Below are 20141 nucleotides of genomic sequence, written 5' to 3' on the forward strand. Positions count from 1 at the left end.
TTCAAGTGATCAACTGACCACACACTCTGCTTTGTAGAAGACTGGAAGTCATGCCATTCAGAGGTATCCCATAATGGCAATCTGCCAAGAACACCAGACATCAGAATATTATTGATTAGCCCACTTATTAATCAGGCACTTGTTTCTTTGAGGATCTGTTATTGGGGGATTTAACTTTTTGAGTTCTAAGTATATTTTAGATAGAAGAACCTTGTCCATTGTATGGCTAGTGAAGATCTTCTCCCAATCTGTGGGCTTTCTATTGATCTTGCTAGCTATATGTCCTTTGCCATTCAGAAGCTCTGCAGTTTCATGCAATCCTCTTTGTCCATACTTTCTATGATTTGTTGTATTTCTGGGTCTTTATTAAGAAAATTTCAGCCTGTACCAAGAAGCCCTCATGTAATGTTTTCAGGGTGCTTGCTTTTACTTCGAGGTCTTTGATCCATTTGGAGTTGATTCTGGTGCAGGGTGATATATACGGATCTAACTTTAGTTTTCTACAGGTGTTTAACCAATTTTGCCAGCATCACTTACTGAAGAGGCTGTCTTTCTTCCATTCTATTTTTAGTTCCCTTATTGAAGACTAGGAGGCTATAGGTCTGTGAATTCATTTCTGGGCCTTCTGTTCTAGTCCATTGGTCCTCAGGTCTGTTCTTGTGCCAGTACCAAGCTGTTTTGATTACTATGGCTTTGTAATAGAGTTTGAAATTTGGTACTGATATTCCTCTAGCACTGTTCTTTCTGCTAAGGATTGTTTTTGCTATTCGGGGCCTTTTATTGTTCCATATGAATTTTTGGATTGCTTTTCTATTTCATTGAAGAATGAGGTTGGGGTATTAATAGGTATCGCATTGAATTTGTAGATAGCCTTTGGCAGTATTACCATTTTCACAATGTTAATCCTTCCAATCCAGGAGCCCAGATTTTTCCACTTCCTTAGTTCTGCTTTAATTTCCTTTTTCAGGTTTTTAAGGTTTTCATCATAGAGGTCCTTCACTTCTTTAGTTAACTGCTAGGTATTTTATTTTTTGTGGGGCTATTACAAAAGGAGTTGTTTTCCTGATTTCAGCCGTGCTCTTCTCATCATTGGCATACAGAAAAGCCACTGGTTTTTGAGGGTTAATTTTATACCTGATCAGCTCCAGTAACTTGGGAGTGGAGTCCATGGGGTTCTTTAAATACAAGATCATGTTATCTGCAAAGAGGGAGAGTTTTACTTCATCTTTCCCTATTTGGATCCCCTTTATGTTTGCATCTTGTCTTATTGCTCTAACTAGGCACTCTAATACTAAATTGAAGAGAAGTGGAGAGAGTGGGCATCCTTGTCTCATTCCTGAATTTAGAGGAAATGGCTTTAGCTTTTTGCTATTAAGTATAATGCTGCCTGTAGGTTTGTATACACATCCTTTATTATATTGAGGATTTTTCCCTGGATTCCTAGTTTTTCCAGAGCATTCATAATAAAGGGATGTTGGATCTTGTCGAATGGTTTTTCTGCATCTATTGAGATAATCATGTGGTTCTTATCCTTGCTTTGTTGATGTGAAGAATTATATTGATTGATTTGTGTATATTGAATTAGCTTTTCATCCCTGAAATGAATCCTGTTTGATCGTGGTGTATGATTTTTTGGATGAATTGTTGAAGTCGATTGGCCAGAATTTTGTTGAGAAGTTTCACATCAATGTTCATCAAAGAAATGGGTCTATAGTTCTCTTTCTTTGATTAGTCCCTGACTGGTTTTGGGATGAGGGTTATGATGGCTTCATAGAGTTTAGTAGTGAACTTTCCCTTTCAATTTCATTGAAGAGTTGGAGGAGTATTGGTGTGAGTTCTGCTTGGAAGGCCTTATAGAATTCAGCTGTAAATCCATCTGGTCCTGGGCTTTTCTTGGGTGGGAGGTCTCTTATTGCTGTTTCTCTTTCAATGTTTGATATGGTTCTGTTAAGTTGGTTTAAATCATCTTGGTTTAGTTTGGACATGTCAATATTTGCTAGAAATTCATCCATTTCTTCCAGATTCTCAAACGTATTAGCATAAAGATTTGAGAAGTATTTCTTTATAAGGTTCTGAATCTTGGTTGTTTCTGTGGTGATGTTTCCATTCTCATTTCTGAGTTTGTTTATTTGGATGTGTTCTCTTCTTTTTCTGATAAGATTTGCTAAGGGTCTGTCAATTTTGTTAATTTTTTCGAAGAACCAACTCTTTGTTGATTCTTTCTATGGTTTTTTTGGACTCTAATTCATTTAATTCATTTAATTCTGATTTAATTTTAATTATTTGTTTCCATCTATTGGATTGGGCGTTAGCTTGTTGCTCTTTTTCAAGAAGCTTCAGATGCTTTGATAAATTGCTGGTTTCATATCTCTCCAATTTGTTGACATAGGAACTCAGAGCTATAAACTTGCCTCTGAGTACTGCCTTTGCTGTGTCCCAGAGAAGCTGGTAATTTGTGTGTTCATTTTGTTAAATATCATGAACATTTGAGTTTCCTTTCTAATCTCTTCCATGACCCACTGGTGGTTCAACAGTGTGTTGTTCAGCATCCATGTGTTACAGGATTTTCTTTGGTGGATTTTGGTATTGAATCCTAATTATACTTCCTTGTCATCTGAGAGACTGCAGGCCATAATTTCAATGTTTCTGAATTTGAACAAATTTGCTTTGTGACCTAAAATGTGGTCTATTTTGGAGAATGTTTCTTGTGCTGCTGAGAATGTGTTGCTGGGTGAAATATTCAGTAGATGTCTGTTAAGTGTAGTTGATCTATGCAGTTGTTTTGATCCACAGTTTCTCTGTTGAGTTTTTGCTGGGTTGATCTATCTAGCGTGGATAATAGTGTGTTAAAGTCCCCAACAATTAATGTCTTTGTATCTATGTGAGATTTGAGGGAAAGTAGAGTTTCTTGGATAAATTTGGGTGCTCCATTGTTTGGTAAATAGATATTTAGAATTGTAATATCCTCCTGAAGGATAAATCCGTTAATTAGTATGTAATGATCTTCTTTATCTCTTCTTGCTAATTTTAATTTGGAGTCTATTTTATCTGATATTAGGATTGCAACTCCTGCCTGTTTATGGGGGCCATTTGCTTGGTAGATTTTATTTCAGCCTTTCACTCTGAGAATTTGTTTTTGTGGGCAAGGTATGTCTCTTGAAGGCAGCAGAGAGAAGGATCTTGCTTTTTGATCCAACTAGACAGTCTTTTCATTTAATTGGAGAATTAAGTCCATTTATATTGAGAGTTAGGACTGAGAGGTTTTCCATAGTTCCTGTATCCTTGAAACTCGAATCTCCATTTAACCACCAAAATGCTAGAAGTAAAACTGTAGCTTAATTAATGGAGTACCACCCTTAAGCAAAAAAGCTAAGGGACAGTGCCCAAGCCACCAAATTAAAGCCTCACTACCAGCACACATACACACACACACACACACATCAGCAGTCTGAACTGGCAGACAAGAGATATATTTGACTTGCTCTGTGACTTTGTATAAATACCTCTTCTGGGTTGCCTTTTTCTCATCTGTTAAAACACAACAATAAACACACACACACACACACCCCTAGACTTCATAGAGTTGTTAAAACAAATATATGGAGCTGGGCACTGGTGGCTCACATCCATAATCCTAGCTTGATCTGAGGATCAGTCTGAGTAGGAAAGTCCTTGAGACTCTTATCTCCAATTAACCACTAGAAAACCAGAAGTGAAGCTGTGACTCAAAGTGGTAGAGCACTAGCCTTGAGCAAAAAGAGCTCAGGGATAGCACCCAGGCCCTGAGTTCAAGCCTCACAACCCCCACTCCCAAATATGTTAAATGGAAAGTTTCTAAAAGTTAATGAACAACAGTTAATTCAAATATAAGTCTAGATAATAATAACTACATTATTATCAAAAATATGCTAAGTACATTCTGTTGATCATATCAACTAACACTTAAAGAACTCTGAGAGGTAGTAACAGATCCAATGCACAGAACAATCATGCAAATTGCCCAAAGGCCAACAGTTGGAAATGGAACAACCATATCTAAACCCAGATCTTCTGTGTCCTTAAGCCCTAGGTTATGCAGCTGTAAAAGAAAAAAAAAAGCTGGCCTTTCACTCAGAACAAAAGCTCTCATAGCTTACACTGTGGTAAGATTAACAGGATGGTATTAAGATTGAACATCATTTAATATAAGAACAGCTATTAAAGAGCGACAAAAAAAAAAAAAACCTTTTCTTTTTATGATTTTCTCCTTTCCCTTTGGAGGATCATTTCTTTCCTCATTCATTGAAATAAAAAAATGAATTAAAAAAAAACACAACTGTATCACAGGAAATGCTGCATTCCATAAAGCTCCAGCTAATCAAAGTTTCCTGGGCCAGCTGCCCCAGCTGTGCAACTGGAAGACATGAAGACTTCAGGGAGCTCACAGCTCTCTTGTTAATCTAATATGAAATTGTTGGAACATTTCATTGACTCTGAGATTGCTCTCCAACCTACAGTAGCTTCCGCCTCTGGAAGTTCTTTCTTGGGTCTCAGTATCTTACTGGAGATTCTATAAATAGCCCCATACCTTCTCATGCTGGGCTCTGTGAACACACTTGGAGTGGACAACTCAGCCCTCTCTAGATAGGAGCTGGAGGAGGCAGATGGCAGCCCTGGGGCCGGAGGCAGGCCCAGGGGTGGGATTCACACTGCTTAGTGGAGACTCCGCCTAAAAGCTATCCCTGACTCGCAGAGCTGGTGACTGGGAAGGAGAGGACAAGGCCACAGAGTGGCTTGGAAGTTGCAGCACACATTTATGATTAGAAATGCCAGGGACAGGGATGGGAAGGTGGCCTACTGGTAGAGTGCTCGCCTAGCATGCACAAAGACCTGGGTTCGATTCCTCAGTCACACACACAGAAAAAGCTGGAAGTCGCAGTGTGGCTCAACTGGTAGAGTGCTCACCTTGAGTAAAAGAAGCTCAGGGACAGCACCCAGGCCTAGAGTTCAAGCCCCAGGACTGGCAAAAAAAAAAAAAGACAGACATGCCAGTGAGCCAGTGGTAGTTGAGTTCAGGACTATAATTCTAGCTACTTACAGCACTGAGATCTGAATTCAAAGCCAGCCCAGGCAGGAGACTCTTATCTCCAATGAACTACCAAAACACCAGAAGCAGAGGTGTGGCTCAACTGATAGAGTGCCAGCCTTGAGTGAAAAAGCTAAGGGACAGTGCCCAAGCCTTGAGTTCAAGTACCAATATAAAATAAATAAGTGAATAAATGCCAGTTTTATCCAACTTTTCTCTGTAATATGAAAACAGCGCTAGCTGAGACTCTTGACTCTGTTTCTCTAGGAAAGGGTGCTTCTCTCCTGTCTATTGTTTCCCATCATTTCCAATCTTCCCTCTTGGCTAAAACCTTCCCTCACCTAAAACTCTTTTTGGCTTTAAGTAGATACCTTTGCTGCTGGAACCAAATATCCAGACATTCCAACTTGGCCCTTCCATACTTATATGGAAAAAATCTGCCCCCCTTTGGCTCTACCCTAACTATTCACCTCTATTCATGATGGGATGATGAGCAGACTAGTCTATCATTGAGGTCAGATAAAATGGTATATTTGTTTCCCATCTCCAGTCTTTCTGACCCTGACTCATGACCCATGACCCTTTCCACTCCAGTGAAGTGTCAGGTGTCTCCTCCATCCTCATTAGACACCTCTTGTGCATGTGGAACAAGACTGAACAAGCAACCAAAACAAAAAGGTTGGTAAATATAAAGTCTGGTGGAAAGGACAGATTATCAAATCTAGTTGTAAACTGATATACAACTGGGAAGGAGCCAGCAAAAATGCCATGGTGGAGGAAATACCTTAGAAAAATATTTAACAGAGCCTGGGGCCGGGGTCAGGGAAGATATTGCAAAACGGCTAGCATCACTTGGGTTGGTTCCTAAAAAATAAGAAGAGTACTAGATGCAGGAGGAGGAGAAGGGTCCCGGATAGAAGGAATAGCACGTACAAAGGCAGAGAGCCACAGTAAGCATGGCCCTCGCAAGAGAATGGCAAGGAAGGCTGCCTGGAGGCACACTGGGAAAGTTCTGGAAGCAAGATGCAGAGGTTTAGGTAAAAATGAAAGAATTCATGAAGGTTCCTTTTGCTAAGCTAAGAAGCCTTGGAGGAACATTGAGTGTATCTATGTACATTATATGTATATATGTATATATATATCCACACACACACAATGGAATTCTATGCTTCCATCAGAAAGAATGACAACACCCCATTTGTAAGGAAATGGAAAGACTTGGAAAAAATCATGTTAAGTGAAGTAAGCCAGGCCCAAAGAAACATAGACTCCATGGTTTCTTTCATTTGTAATAATTAGAATATGTATAGGATAATCTTAGCAGATAAGCAGAATAGCTCAATAGCTATGTACAAAAGACCATATAAGATCATGCTAAGCGAAATGAACTCCAAGACATAGAGAGGTTTTCTTCGATGTTGTTGCTTTTAATGTACTGTGTGATTTTTTTGTTTCTTTTATATGTTCTTCCCCCTATGGTATATCTTCTGTTGATTTTGGTACCCTGGTACTGTGTATATATGTTTATGTGAATTAGGGAAGGGAAGGGGAACAACAGAACGGTGAGACAAAGGACAAGGGGGAGCAATGCAACAGCGATGTACACAAGACAGTGTGCTGGAAACCATGTGTACAACTTGGGGGGGGTTGAGGAGGAAGAGGGAAAAAATTGAGGGAAGGAGTAACAAGTTTGTACTTATTATCTTACTTATGTCACTGTAACCCCTCTGTACATCATCCTGACGATAAAAAAAATCATTTTAAAAGTATCTCAATTACATTGGCAACCATGAGAAAGAAGAGGGCTAGGCTGGAGTCATGGCTCAGGTGGTAGAGCACCAACCAATGAACACAAGTGTCAGATACCACCAGTCCCTGTCTCAGGAAAGAGAGAGAGGAGGGGGTAGAAGGAGGGAGGCAGAGGAGGACAGAGAGGAGGAGGAGGAGGAGGAGGAGGAGAATTTCCTGACTAATTGCATAAAGGGGTTAGAGAAGGGAGAGAGAGCCTCGGCGGGATAGCACCAGCTTTGTAGATTTGATATTGGCGTGCAGGGAGACACACCACTGTGTGAGAAGCCTGGAGGAAAACACGGCCTCGCCTTCACCCATGGCTCCCGCCTGTCATCTAGCTACCCAGGATGAACTGAGATCTGAGGACCACAGTTCAGAGCAGGAACGTCTGTGAGACATTCACCACCACTACTATGGCTTAAAGAGGTAAAGCACTAGCCTCCAGCACAAAAGTTCAAGGACGGGGCCCGATGCCCTGAGCTCAAGTCCCAGGACCAGCACCAAAAAAAAAAAAAAATATGGTGATGAAATCTGGGCACTTGTGGCTCACATCTGCATGCCTCACTATTCAGGAGGCTGGGATCTGAGCGTCATAGCTAGAAGCCAGTGGAGTGGGAAAAGTCTGTGAGACTCATCTCCAATTACCTACCAAAAAGCTGGAAGTGGAGCTGTGACTTAAGTGGGCAGCACTTGGGCTCTGAGTTCAAGCCCTTGTACTGTACACGTTAAAACAAAATGGGGTGATGGAGTTCAGTGTAAGAAAGCACACATGTCAACATGTTTGTATGGAAGACACTTGACTCCTTATCTGTACTATAAATAAATTTGTAAAACATAAAAATATTTAAAAAATCAAACAAGCGTGAGATTCCACCTTCATGAAGTTCTCAAAAGGCAAAGCAACTGGGCGCCAATGGCTCATGTCTATAATCCTAGCTACTCAGGAGGCTGAGCTCTGAGGATTGTGGTTCAATACAAACTGGGCAGGAAAGTTTGTGAGATTCTGATCTCCAATTAATCACAGAAAAAGCTGGAAGTGGAGCTGTGGCTCCAGGGGTAGATTGTTAGCCTTGAACAAAAAGAAGCTCAGGAATAGCACCCAAGCCCAGAGTTCCAGTCCCATGACTGGCAAAAAAAAAAAAAAAAGGCAAAGCAACATAATAACAAGAAGCAGGCCCATGGTTACCAAGGATGGAGGGGCAAGTAGAGGATCAAATGCAAAAAATCAGAAGATTTTAGGGCAGGAGAACAAAGAACCAAAGCCTTTAAGACATGAAGAGCAAATCATTCAGGAAAAAAGAGTTTTTTCTTAAAACCAATGTATTCAGCATGTTTCTACTGAGAAATGAAGAATGCATTGGTCAAACTCTGCAGAGATAAGATAGCCGGCACCCAGCTGGGGAAGACTTTTTGAAACAAGAGTTTAATCCACAGAGTAAATGCCCCCAGAAAGCTCCAGGAAGATAAAAGCATGCCTTAGCTCCCTTGATCTAGAGAACTTTGGGGGAGTAAAGTCTCTCATCCTGCTATTACAATAACTGGGCCACCCTGAGGTGCTTGTTTCAAAGCATATTTTTGAACAACAGTAGATATGGGGAAGGGAAGGTGTCAAAGCACTTGTTACAACCAATCCTTCATTTGCTGACTTCCCAAATTTTGCTGATTTTTTTCATCCTGAAATTCAACGTATGAACTCTTTTTTTCCCCATTTCTGGTCATGCATTGGTTAGGTGAAAATTAAAATAAATTAGAATTGCACGGACACCTTGTACGTGAACGTGAAAACCTAAATGGATGCTGTCTGATGGCCCCAAGTGTTCTTCTTTATTTTGTATATTTTTTTATTGTAAAGATACTGTACAGAGGAGTTACAGTTACGTAAGGTAATAAGTACATTTCCTATTGAGCATTGTTACCTCCTGCTTTGTTTTCCCCTACCATCCCTACTCTCCCGACTTCACCGACTCCCCCCTCCCCAAGTGTTCTTTACAAGAATCTTTAGAATGAAGAGGCACAAACTGGGAATCCAAACTAGCCAGACTCAGGAGAGCCATGGCTGACTTGGAAAGGAAATTGACTGGTTGGCCATAATACAACATTTTGTGGTCAGGAGTGACACCTAGTGGTCATAATGATTGCTGCAGGCTCTTAGCACCAACCCATCTCTTCATCCAGAGCAGAAGAATGTCAGAGGCTGGCATCACTCAGATAGTTGCCCTTGAGCTTCCCAGGTTAAAAGGGAAAGCCAGGCTAAGAAGCAGAACTAGGTGACCATGGGAGAACTGGTAAAATCATATAAAACAGTAAGCAGCAGTGCCGGGTAACAACGGGTGAAAGCATGATTATGTAAAAGAACTTTCTCCCTATGCCACCTTGCACAATCTTGTGAAGCAGGTAGAGCCAGATAAAACAACCCCATTTTATGGAAAGGAGACTGAGACACAGGCAAAGGTCTATAGCTCAAGGTCTCTTGGTTCTGAGTCAAGTGCTCACTGCATAACCAGCTCATCATCGACTTAGCTGTGAGACACCTTCTAGATGGAGGTGCGCATCCAGAGGCCCACACATCTGGGCCCCCCGACATAAAATCAGATTCCGTCTCCAAGTGCATTTGGTGAACACTCTCGCCTGTTCACTGAGCCGCTCAGGACAAAACAACAGTGTGAAAACATTTCTACACAAGGCTCCTTTCCCAAGGGATGGAAAAGAAAGAAGAGTAGTCACTGAAAATAAGAAATGGAAGTAGAAAACAGCTGGTGGACAGTCAATGCTTGTGGATAGAAGCATCTCTCCATCCCTGAGTGGTACCTAGTCCTGTCGTTCTGTGGCAGTCAACGCATTCATCAATATCAACTGTTAACTTGGCAAGGGAGGACCTGGAATTCACATCCACCCAGTGGTAGGAGAAGCAGGAAGTACACTGGATGAGAAACCTTCACACAAAAAGCAGAGGTTGGTAATGGTAAAAGCCCTACCTTAGCTCATCAAAGATAGCCAAGAAATGGATGCTAGGGCATGATTTAAAAACCTGTGTCATAATGGGGATTTGATGTTGAGTAAGCAGACTTGCTGTTCACTCCCCAAATAGGAGCAAACATAGAAAACAGGAGTCATGAAACAGAGCTGCACCCTCTGCTGAAGGCAGAGCAGAGCTTGTGAAGAAGTGTTTGTGAGGACTTGAACTTCTGAAAAAAGGTAACCAGATATTGCCCTGGGTGGGCAGGGAAGAAGAGGAACTCTTGCTGTAAATATGTAAGGGTATAAAATCCATATAAATATCTAAGGGTGTGAGATTCATACAAGATGCATCCTTTTAAATTCGTAGCTAAGTGCCTAAGGAGGTAAAGGAATCCATGTTGTCTGAGAGTGAACAGAACAAAGATGGATGGGAGAGCTTTGACTGCCCTGGGGATTCTGCCCACAGTCTAGAAGCCCTCTGTGGGGGAGCTACAGCACTGAGACACCTGGGGTAGAGTGTGAATCCAGGATTTCTGAGGAGCTAAACTCTAAGAAAGGGGTAAGGGAGAGGGCAAGGGGAGGAACTGACTGGGAAACTTGTCTCAGGACACAGGTTGAGGTTAAAATAAAAACAAGTTTGAGCCAGGCCAGTGACTCACACAGGCTATTCAGGATGCTAAGATCTGAGAATCATGGTTTGAAGCCAGTCCTGGCAGAAAAGTTTGTGAAACTCTTATCTCCCAGTAATCAGCAAAAATCTGGAGGTGAACCTGTGGCTCAAGTAAGAGTGCCAGCATTGAATGAAAAATCTAATGGAAAATAAAATAAGAAGAAAGAAAAAAACAACTAGAAATATATGTACAGATACGTATATAAAGATGTTTTCTCCCTGCCCTCCCTCCCTCCCTCCTCCAGGGAAAAAGTAATCTCCAGTACTTCTCAGTTGTAATGACACAGGATACCCAGCAGAGACAAATGAGAAAATGGCACAGACTTCTCAGGACTACCCCAGTCAGTAAAACATGGTCAAATTTAGAAATGATCCTAACACACAAGAAAACAAACCACCAGGAAAAGAAAAATACAATGGATCTGAAATTAAAATGATTGCCTAAAGAATAAAAAAGAATCCTTCATATTAGGATTACAGATGTATACTACCATGCCCAGTTCCAATATAATTTTAATAAAATTTATTTTCCACTTTAAAAAAAGAATAAAAAAGAAGACTAAGTGTCATAGTTTATATGTGCAATCCTAGCTACTCAGGGGGGCTGAGATCTGAGGACTGCAGTTCAAAGCCAACCCAGGCAGGAAAGTCTGTGAGACACTTACCTACAATCAAGCAACAAAAAAGCCAGAAATAAAGCTGTGACTCAAGTGGTAGAGTGCTAACATTGAGCAAAAGAAGCTCAGGGACAGTGCCCAGGCCCTGAAATCAAGCACCAAACTAGCATAATAACATATAATATATATATTTGTCTATTTATATATATTTATATAATATATATTATGTATTATATATATATATATATAAATATATACACACAGTAGCAATAAGTGAACCACAATACAGTGAAGGACAACTTACTGTTGCTATGTTGAGGATTTCCACCTATTGCAGGGGTTGCTGGAGCACAACTCCTGAGACAGGTGAGAGATCGCTGCATTGTTTGATTTAATAAATTCAACATCCTAGTAAGATTTGTTTTTTTCAGGTCACAGGGCTTGAACTCTGGCCTGGGTGCTATCCCTGGACTCCTTTTGCTCAAGGCTAGCACTGTACCACTTGAGCCACAGCACCACTTCTGACATTTTCTGTGATTAATTTGAGATAAGAGTCCCACTGACTTTCCTGGCTTTGAACTATGATCCTCAGATCTCAGTCTCCTGAGTAGCTAGGACTATAGGCATGAGCCACTGGTGCCCAGTTTGTGAGACCTATTTTAATGCATCTTTTCAGTATTGAAAAGATTTAAGAGCCAAATGTCTACAAAGTCACAGAGTAGTTCAACAATACATTATCTAATGAATATTTACTGATGCTTACTCCAACAATTAAAGAATGTGTATTGTTCTAAATCTCATATTGAACTACCAGAAAAATTGACTAAAGCAAGTACCTGCATTTCAAAAGGTCTATGTGAAAGAGTTCACTTTTTCTGTTCACAAAGTGATTAATTTAAAAAGCAAAAAGCAAACAACACTTTTAAAATGCACATTACCAAACAATATCTGATAGCCCCAGTGGAGCATAAGCTCAGAGACTAACTAGACATCTGAGAATTACAACCACCTCAAAGAAAGTCAACAAATTGAAGAACTGCATGTCCATATGAACAACCAAAACACTGGGACAGAGAAGCCAACATTTTGTGGTTTAAAAAAAAAAAGGCTGTAACTATTTACCATAGCTAAGATATGGAACCAACCCAGATGCCCCTCAGTAGATGAATGGATCAATAAAATGTGGTATATATACACAATGGAATTCTATGCCTCCATCAGAAAGAATGACATTGTCCCATTTGTTAGGGATGGAAAGGCTTGGAAAAAATTATATTAAGTGAAATAAGCCAGGCCCAAAGAAACATAGGTCTCATGGTTTCCCTTATTTGCAATATCTGGTATATGTCTGAGTCAAGCAGAAAAGGTCAGATAAGTTGATGTTAGGGAAATGAACCCTAAGATATATTCAAATGTTTTTTCTTTCTTTCAGGTGATTTATAAGATTATTTCTTTGTTGCTTTGTATGTCCCTCCCCCATGGTATAACCCCTGCTTTCACTGTATTTGAGGTTGGTATAATTTGTGGAGGGGAAGGGAAAAAACTAATTGTTTAAATAGGGATACAGGTGGACCCATTGCAACAATGAGATGTACAAGTCATTATGTCGAAAACAAACTTTACAACTTTGTGGGGGGAGGATTGGAGGCGGGGGAAGGATGGGATGGGAAGGGGAAACAAAGGAGGAGGCTACAATGCTTGATGAGAAATGTACTCATTATCTTGCCCATGTAATTGTAATCCCTCTGTACAGTATTTTCACAATAAAAAAATAAAATTTTATAAAAAGGCTGTAAAATATAGTTAGTAAAGATGTTGGTGATACAAAATATAAATTGAAAGCCAGGAACCAGTGGCTTATGCCTATAATCCTAGCTACTCAGGAAGCTGAGATTTGGGATTGCTGTTCAAAACTACCTAGGCAGGAAAGTGTGATACTCTCATCTTCAACTAACCACCAAAAAGCCAAAAGTGGAGCTGTGGTTCAAGTGAAAGAGTGCTAGCTTCAAGCAACAAAAGCTCAGGTACAGCACCCAAGCCCTGAGTTCAAGCCTCAGGAGCAGCACCAAAAAAAGCATTTGTGAGTGGAAAATTAGACTGACCAAAAGCAAGCAGGAACACATGAGGCATTGAAAGGCTCTTCAGATATCACTGAGAGACAGGGCAGATGGAGGCAGAGAGGCAAACATCTGGAAAATGGTAAATGCAAAAGAAGCAACAAGATGAGGAGGAAACATCTGAGAAATAATAGAACTAAGTTTCCTATAATTACGGAAAATGATCAGGGCTTAAAAGGCACTGGTAAAATCTAATATATGAAATACATAAATATCAAAATAGGGAGAAATAGATCAACTGGAGCCTATCACTTAAGATTTTTATACGATCTCTCAAGAAGTCTATAAACAAAGCAAATTTTTTTAAAAATGACAAGGATACTGAACACTAGACCAATATAATTAATAGCCTTGAATTATCAACAGTGACTAAGTACATTCAGGATAGGGCTTGTTCATGCCTGATGCTCTGGCTGCTAGTTACTACCAGTGTTCCCCTCCACTATAAGGTAGGTTGTGACAGGAACAATAAATTATAGTCAGCCAGCCATTTGATGTCTTCAATACTCTGCACATAGCACCAGAACATAACTTTCCTTCAGAGCATGCATGGAATATTTACAAAGATAAAACGATAGATAGATAGATAGATAGATAGATAGATAGATAGATAGATAGATAGATAGATAGATAGATAGATAGATAGAATCACTCAGCAGGGTGCCAGTGGCTCATACCTATAACCCAAGCTATTTCTGAAACTGAGATCTGAGGATTAAAATTCAAAGCCAGCCAAAGCAAGAAATTTCTTGACACTCTTATCTCTAATTAACCACTCGAAAGCCGGAAGTAAAGCTGTGGCACAATGTGATAGAGTGTTAGCCTTAAGCAAAAAAGCTCAGAGACAGCACCCAGGTCCTGAGTTCAAGCCCCATGACCAACAAAACCCAAATAACCAACCAAAAACAAACCCTCAATTTCCAGAGTGGTGGTATGGGTCTGTAATCCTAGCACTCAGGAAACTGAGACAAGAGGATTGCAAGTTGCTAGCCAGACTGGGAAACCTAGAGAAAGCTTCTTTTCTTCTCCCCCAAGATCGTATAGGGAAGAGCAGGAACAAAGAAGAAGATGAATGAGAGTGAACATGAAGGAAGTCCTTTGTGGTCAGTCGATTGTTGATGTGTATGAACATAGACTAATATAACTTGCTGAAATTGTTTCAGAAAGGAATCATATTGAGAGTGTAGTTAATTGTGATGGAATGATAGAATGAAAAGAGAACTGATAGATGGGGATAAAAAGTCGTGGAGGGGGCTGGGAATGTGGCCTAAGGGCAGAGTGCTTGCTTAACATGTATGAAGCCCAGGGTTTAATTCCTCAGTACTGCATACACAGAAAAAGCTGGAAGTGGCACTGTGGCTCAAGTGGTAGAGCACTAGCCTTGAGCTGAAGAGCCCACACCCAGAACTCAAGCCTTATGACTGGAAAAAAAAAAAGTCATGGAGGTAATATATGGCTGAAAATATGTGGTCCATCTGCCCAATTCTTGTTCTCATAGTGCCTTGAGCTCTTGCTCAAATGCTATTCATAATATGGTAAAATTCCTGCTCAAATGCCTTTCTTTCCCATAATGCTCTGAGTACCCACTACACCAATGAGAAGAGCAGGGGTGGATCATGGTGCATGCACAAGCAGTCAATCCATCAATCAGTGCAAAGCCCAAAGGTGGAAATACGGGAAGAGCCCTGACCTAAGAGAGAACTCCACAGGCCTCCTTTCTGGGGCCTCTCTCTTTGGAAAACTTTTTGCTACTTTCCCTTCACTTTTAAATAAATGTGCTCCATCCACATTAAGCACTTTTCTGCTTTTTAATTCTTTAATAGGTGGAGAAAATGAGCTTACCCCTAGAAAGTATCAATCCTATATATGTATGGAAATGTCACAATGAAACCTTTTTTATACAACTAATCTATGCCTTTTAAAAAAACAGAAGAAAACAAAAAGAATAGTCAAGTTCTAGTGTATTTTGAAGGTAGAGCCAGTATAACCTGTCATTGGAAGTAGAGTGTGACAGCTTCAAAGAGATTAAAGATAAGTTCCACCGCTGGTCCCTCCCCACAAAAAAAAATTTTTTTAATTTGGAAATGAAAAATTGAAGTCATCAACCATCCTACAGAAGACTGAAAGGAAAGCAAGTTTAGGGCAGGAGCACTGTCTGGAGCATGTTAAATTTAAAACATCTACTAAAGATGATTTTTTTTGTTTTTGGTCAGTCTTGGAGCTTGAACTCTGGGCCAGGGCACTGTCCTTGGGCTCTTCAGCTCAAGGTGAGCGCTCTACCACTTGAGCCACAGCACCACTTCCAGTTTTCTAGTGGTTAATTGGAAATAAGAGTCTCACGGACTTTCCTGCCTGGGATGGCTTTGAACCGTGATCCTCAGATCTCAGCCTCCTCAGTAGCTAGGATTACAGGCGTGAGCCACCAGCGTCCAGCTAAAGATCATTTTTTGCAGGCAGTAGAATATACAAACGTTGGTTCTAAGAAGAAGTGTGGAGTAAGAGGACATTGTAAGTCAGAGGCATGTAGGGCATACTGAGAAACATGAGATGGAAAAGTGTTGACAAGAACAAGCATGGAAAGACAAGAGGATGGGGAACTGAGACATGCCAGGGTGTTTCAGCACTAAAAGGCTGGACACAGAGGGACAATAGGTAGGAGGCCATCAAAGGTGTGCCAACCTAGCAAGCATGAGGCTCCAAGTTCAAACCCTAGTACTGAAGTAGACAAAAGTTACCCTTCCTGACAAAGGGACTTTGTAGCATCCACTTGCCCAGAATGTGGCCCCCACCCAGTTGTGGGAATGTGGCCTGGTGGGGCTGTTGCTGGAATGGGGATTGAGGGCCCAAAGGTGGAGCTATCTGGATAGCAAGAGCCCACAAGGCATTATTTTAAATGATAATACAGGAAGGGTAGCAACAGTTGGGTCTCAATTCCTACACAACTAGAAAGGAACTGCCCACCTGGTTAGAAGTTGCTGACAGGGCTGGGAATGTGGCTTAGTGGTAGAGTACTTGCCTGGCATGCATGAGGCTCTGGGTTCAATTCTTCAGTACCACATAAACAAAAAAAAGCCAGAAGTGGTGCTGTGGCTCAAAGTGATAGAGTGCTAGGGGCTGGGTAGGTGGCTCAGTGGTAGAGCGCTTGCCTTGCATGCCTGAGGCCCTGGGTTCAATTCCTCAGCACCACATAAAGCCAGAAGGGGTGCTGTGGCTCAAGCAGTAGAGCGCTAGCCTTGAGCTGAAGAGCTGAGGGACAGCGCCCAGGCCCAGAGTTCAGGTCCCACGACCAGACCCACTCTCCCCCCCCAAAAAAAAAAGTGATAGAGTGCTAGCCTTGGGCAAAAGAAGCTCAGGGACAGTGCCCAGGCCTTAAGTTCAGTTCCCCAGGACTGGAAAAAAAAAGTTGCTGACATCCCTGATCTTCTGTATATCTGATTAATATCTATATAGTGTGTAACCACCTTATATGAAACCCAAGGGCTCCCCTTCCTGTCTATCCGAACTTCTTTTGGCGCTAAAAAGTAGGCATGATCTAAAACGTAGTCATGATCTCTGCAATGCCACAACAGTACCACCCCCCTCCAAAAAAAATGGGTTTCTACAAACCAATAGCATTTGAACAGTCTTAAAATAGCAGCTCAGGGGCGGGGGGTGGGGGCAGAATAATTGATCGTAGCTTTCAGAAAACAGCAATTTCTTATACTATCTTATTGATATCTTTTGTGGATATCAAAAAATATAGTTTACAGCTAAGGGAATCAGAACATGGCATAGTATCTGAAAAGAAGATTGGGGTTTAAAAAAAAAGAAGGTTTAAAAAACTAGTGAAAGACATCATGCCAAAGAAACAGAATAGAAAATAAAATCTAAAATAGAAAATAAAAGCTGGGTGTGGTAGTGCAGTCTGTAATCTCAACTACTGAAAAGGCAAAGGTAGGAGGCTCAGTTCTACAAGAGCCATATCTCAAAAACAAAATATAAAGAGGAGCTTGAGGTGTGGATCCAGTGGTGGAGCAGCAGCCTAGCAAACGAGAGGCCCAGAGTTTAAACCCTAGTACCACAAAAGTAGGGGGACCTAGGGCCATGGCTCAAGCATAGGGCTCTTGCCTTGAAATCCCAATAGCACCTATATATATAAACAAAAATGAAAATACTGAGACCTAGCATGTGTAAGACCTTGAGTTCAATACACACTGCTGGGGAGAAAAAAATCTTTAACTTAATGTAGAAATGGAAGATGTCTTCTCACAGGTCAAATTTAGAAGCTGGAAAGAAAATATGAAAACAGGCTGGGAAGGTGGCTTAGTGGTAGAGTGCTTGCCTAGCATACATGAAGCCCTGGGTTTGATTCCTCAGTATCACATAAACAGAAAAAGCCATAAGTGGTGCTGTGGCTCAAGTGGTAGAGCGCTAGCCTTGAGCACAGAGAGGCTCAAGGACAGTGCCCAGGCCCTGAGTTCAAGCTCCAGGACTGGCCGAAAAAGAAAATATGAAAACAGTATCACCTATAAAGGTTAGAGAGACAGCCAGGTACTGGTGGCTCACACCTGTAATCCTAACTACTCAGAATACTGAGATCTGAAGATCCCGGTTTGACACCAGCCCAGGCAGGAAAGTCTGTGATTCTCTTATCTCCAAGGTGGCTCACATCTGTAATCCTAACTACTCAGAATGCTGAGATCTGAAGATCCCAGTTTGACACCAGCCCAGGCGGGAAAGTCTGTGATTCTCTTATCTCCAAATTAACTACTCAGAAAAAGTTGGAAGTGGTGTCATGGTTCAAAGAGGCTCAAGGATACTGCCTAGGCCCTGAGTTCAAGCCCCAGGACTGGCTAAAAATAAAAATTAGAGAGAACAAATATGTGGTGAAAATGTGCCAGATGGCTGAGAAGAGCTGTATTTCTTCAGGTACCTTAAGCACTATGAGTTTAGACATAGAAAAGTACATTTCACTGACATTCAAAGAATACCACAAAGCAAAAATACACAATATATACCAAGTATATGTGAGAGTATGTGTGATTGGCCAAGACTCCTGAGAAGGATATGAGGAAACTGGGAGGCAATGGAAAAGTTGGGACACATGTGTCTGGGGTTCTGAGGGATGGTTGGAACTGGAGTACCACAGGAAGTGAGCTATGGTGATAAGGATGGTGTTCAGAGCGGAATGCTTAAGACCAGAAGGAAGTGTAGGTACTGGTCTTGACAAGGTAACAGGACAATGGGTGCCTGAGGTATGGCAGAGAAGAAAGATTTACTAGTAAAAAAGAAATTAAAATCATATTTAACAGTCTGTCTAAACCCCTCTTTAAAAAGAATAGTTTCACTACATGCATGCATGTGCACACATGCACACACACAACACACATGCATACAAACACGTGCATCTATGAATTTTATTCATTCCCCAGGAAGAATAATATTCCATCATTTTCTGGGAACTAGATGGACCTGGAAAAATGATGTAAAGTGAAGTAAGTCAGGCTCAGAGAGACAAAAGATACATGGTTTCTCTAATAGGTGAAAGTTAGATTTAAATTATAAACATATATGAAAACATATACAGGATTATATGCAGATATACATAAACATAGAGTTAAAAGCCTGGTGTACGCTGGGGAGGACTGCAGTGGTGTAACTCAAACAACTAACGTACTGTAGCTCAACAAAATAAATACCACAAAGTTGAACGTGTTCTCTGGGAGGGGGAGCCAAGGGGAGGAGAGCAGGTAAATAGAGAGAGGAAAGGTGGCAAATACAGTCATAATATTCATGTGCATATGTGAAAGTAGAACTAGGTAACTTGAAGGAATGGAAGGTTGGGAGAGATGGGAGAACTACAGAAGTAGTGACTTTGATCGAGATGTAGTGTGTTCATAAATTGAATTTAAAGCCCTTTGCAAAGCTTCTAAAGAATAAACTTTCGGTTAGGTCTGCCTGGGAGAAGAGCCTCTTCACTGCGCCTTCTTCTTCATGAAAGAAATGACATAGCCGTACCAGAAATCACCTGACTGTCAATCACCTAACTGCGAGTCAGCAAAGGGCCTCAAACGCTGAAGTCACTTCCTCATCTGCTGAGGTCACTTCCTGAAATGCCCCAGTCACGCCCCTTTCAGACTCAGGGGTTTCCCAAGGCTCTGAGATCACTTCAGCATCTGCTGATCCCGCCTTCCACTGTTCCCTATCTAATCCCTCTTCCTCTTCTTCTCCCCCTCTTCTCTTCTTCCTCTGCACACCTCCATCTCGTGCAAACGAGCAGTTTGCTCCCCCCTAAATAAACTCTTCTGCCTGACCATGTGACAGTCTCCTTTAGTCAAACCTTATCTTTTCATTATGGAGGCTCAAAACAACCCGAAAACGCAGATAAAATTAAAGTCGGAATTTCGGAGTAGCATGGCTCATATCTATAATCCTAGCTATGCAGGAGGCTGAGATCTGAGGATCACAGTTCAAAGCTAGTCTGGGCAGGAAAATCTGTGAAACTCATCTCTAATTCATCACCAAAAGCCAGCCGTAGAATTGTGATTCAAGTGGTAGAGTGCTAGCCGGCAGAACCCAAGCCCTGAGTTCAAGCCCCTGGACTGATACACGCGTGCACGTGTGCGCACACACACACACCACACACACACACACACACACACATCCAGAGTCTCAAAAGAGTAAACAAAAACCCTGAAACATGAGGCCTACAATTTTCCAGCTACCTGCCTTAAGAGAAGTTCCAAGCTGAAACCAGAGAAGGAATCAAGCAGTACCCTGGAGCATTCCTTGCATAGACAACATTTAGAGAACTTGAGAAGCATGATGCTGTCAGAGTTGACAGAACAGAATCCTCAAGAGGAACCTGCTACAGACATAAAGCCACAAAGACCACCACAGTGTGCCCAGAGCATCCAAGTGTAACGACTGTATACACTTGAGAG

Source organism: Dipodomys spectabilis, unplaced genomic scaffold, assembly GCF_019054845.1.
Source record: "Dipodomys spectabilis isolate Male_0828 unplaced genomic scaffold, ASM1905484v1 ptg000210l, whole genome shotgun sequence".
In the NCBI taxonomy this organism is placed as follows: domain Eukaryota; kingdom Metazoa; phylum Chordata; class Mammalia; order Rodentia; family Heteromyidae; genus Dipodomys; species Dipodomys spectabilis.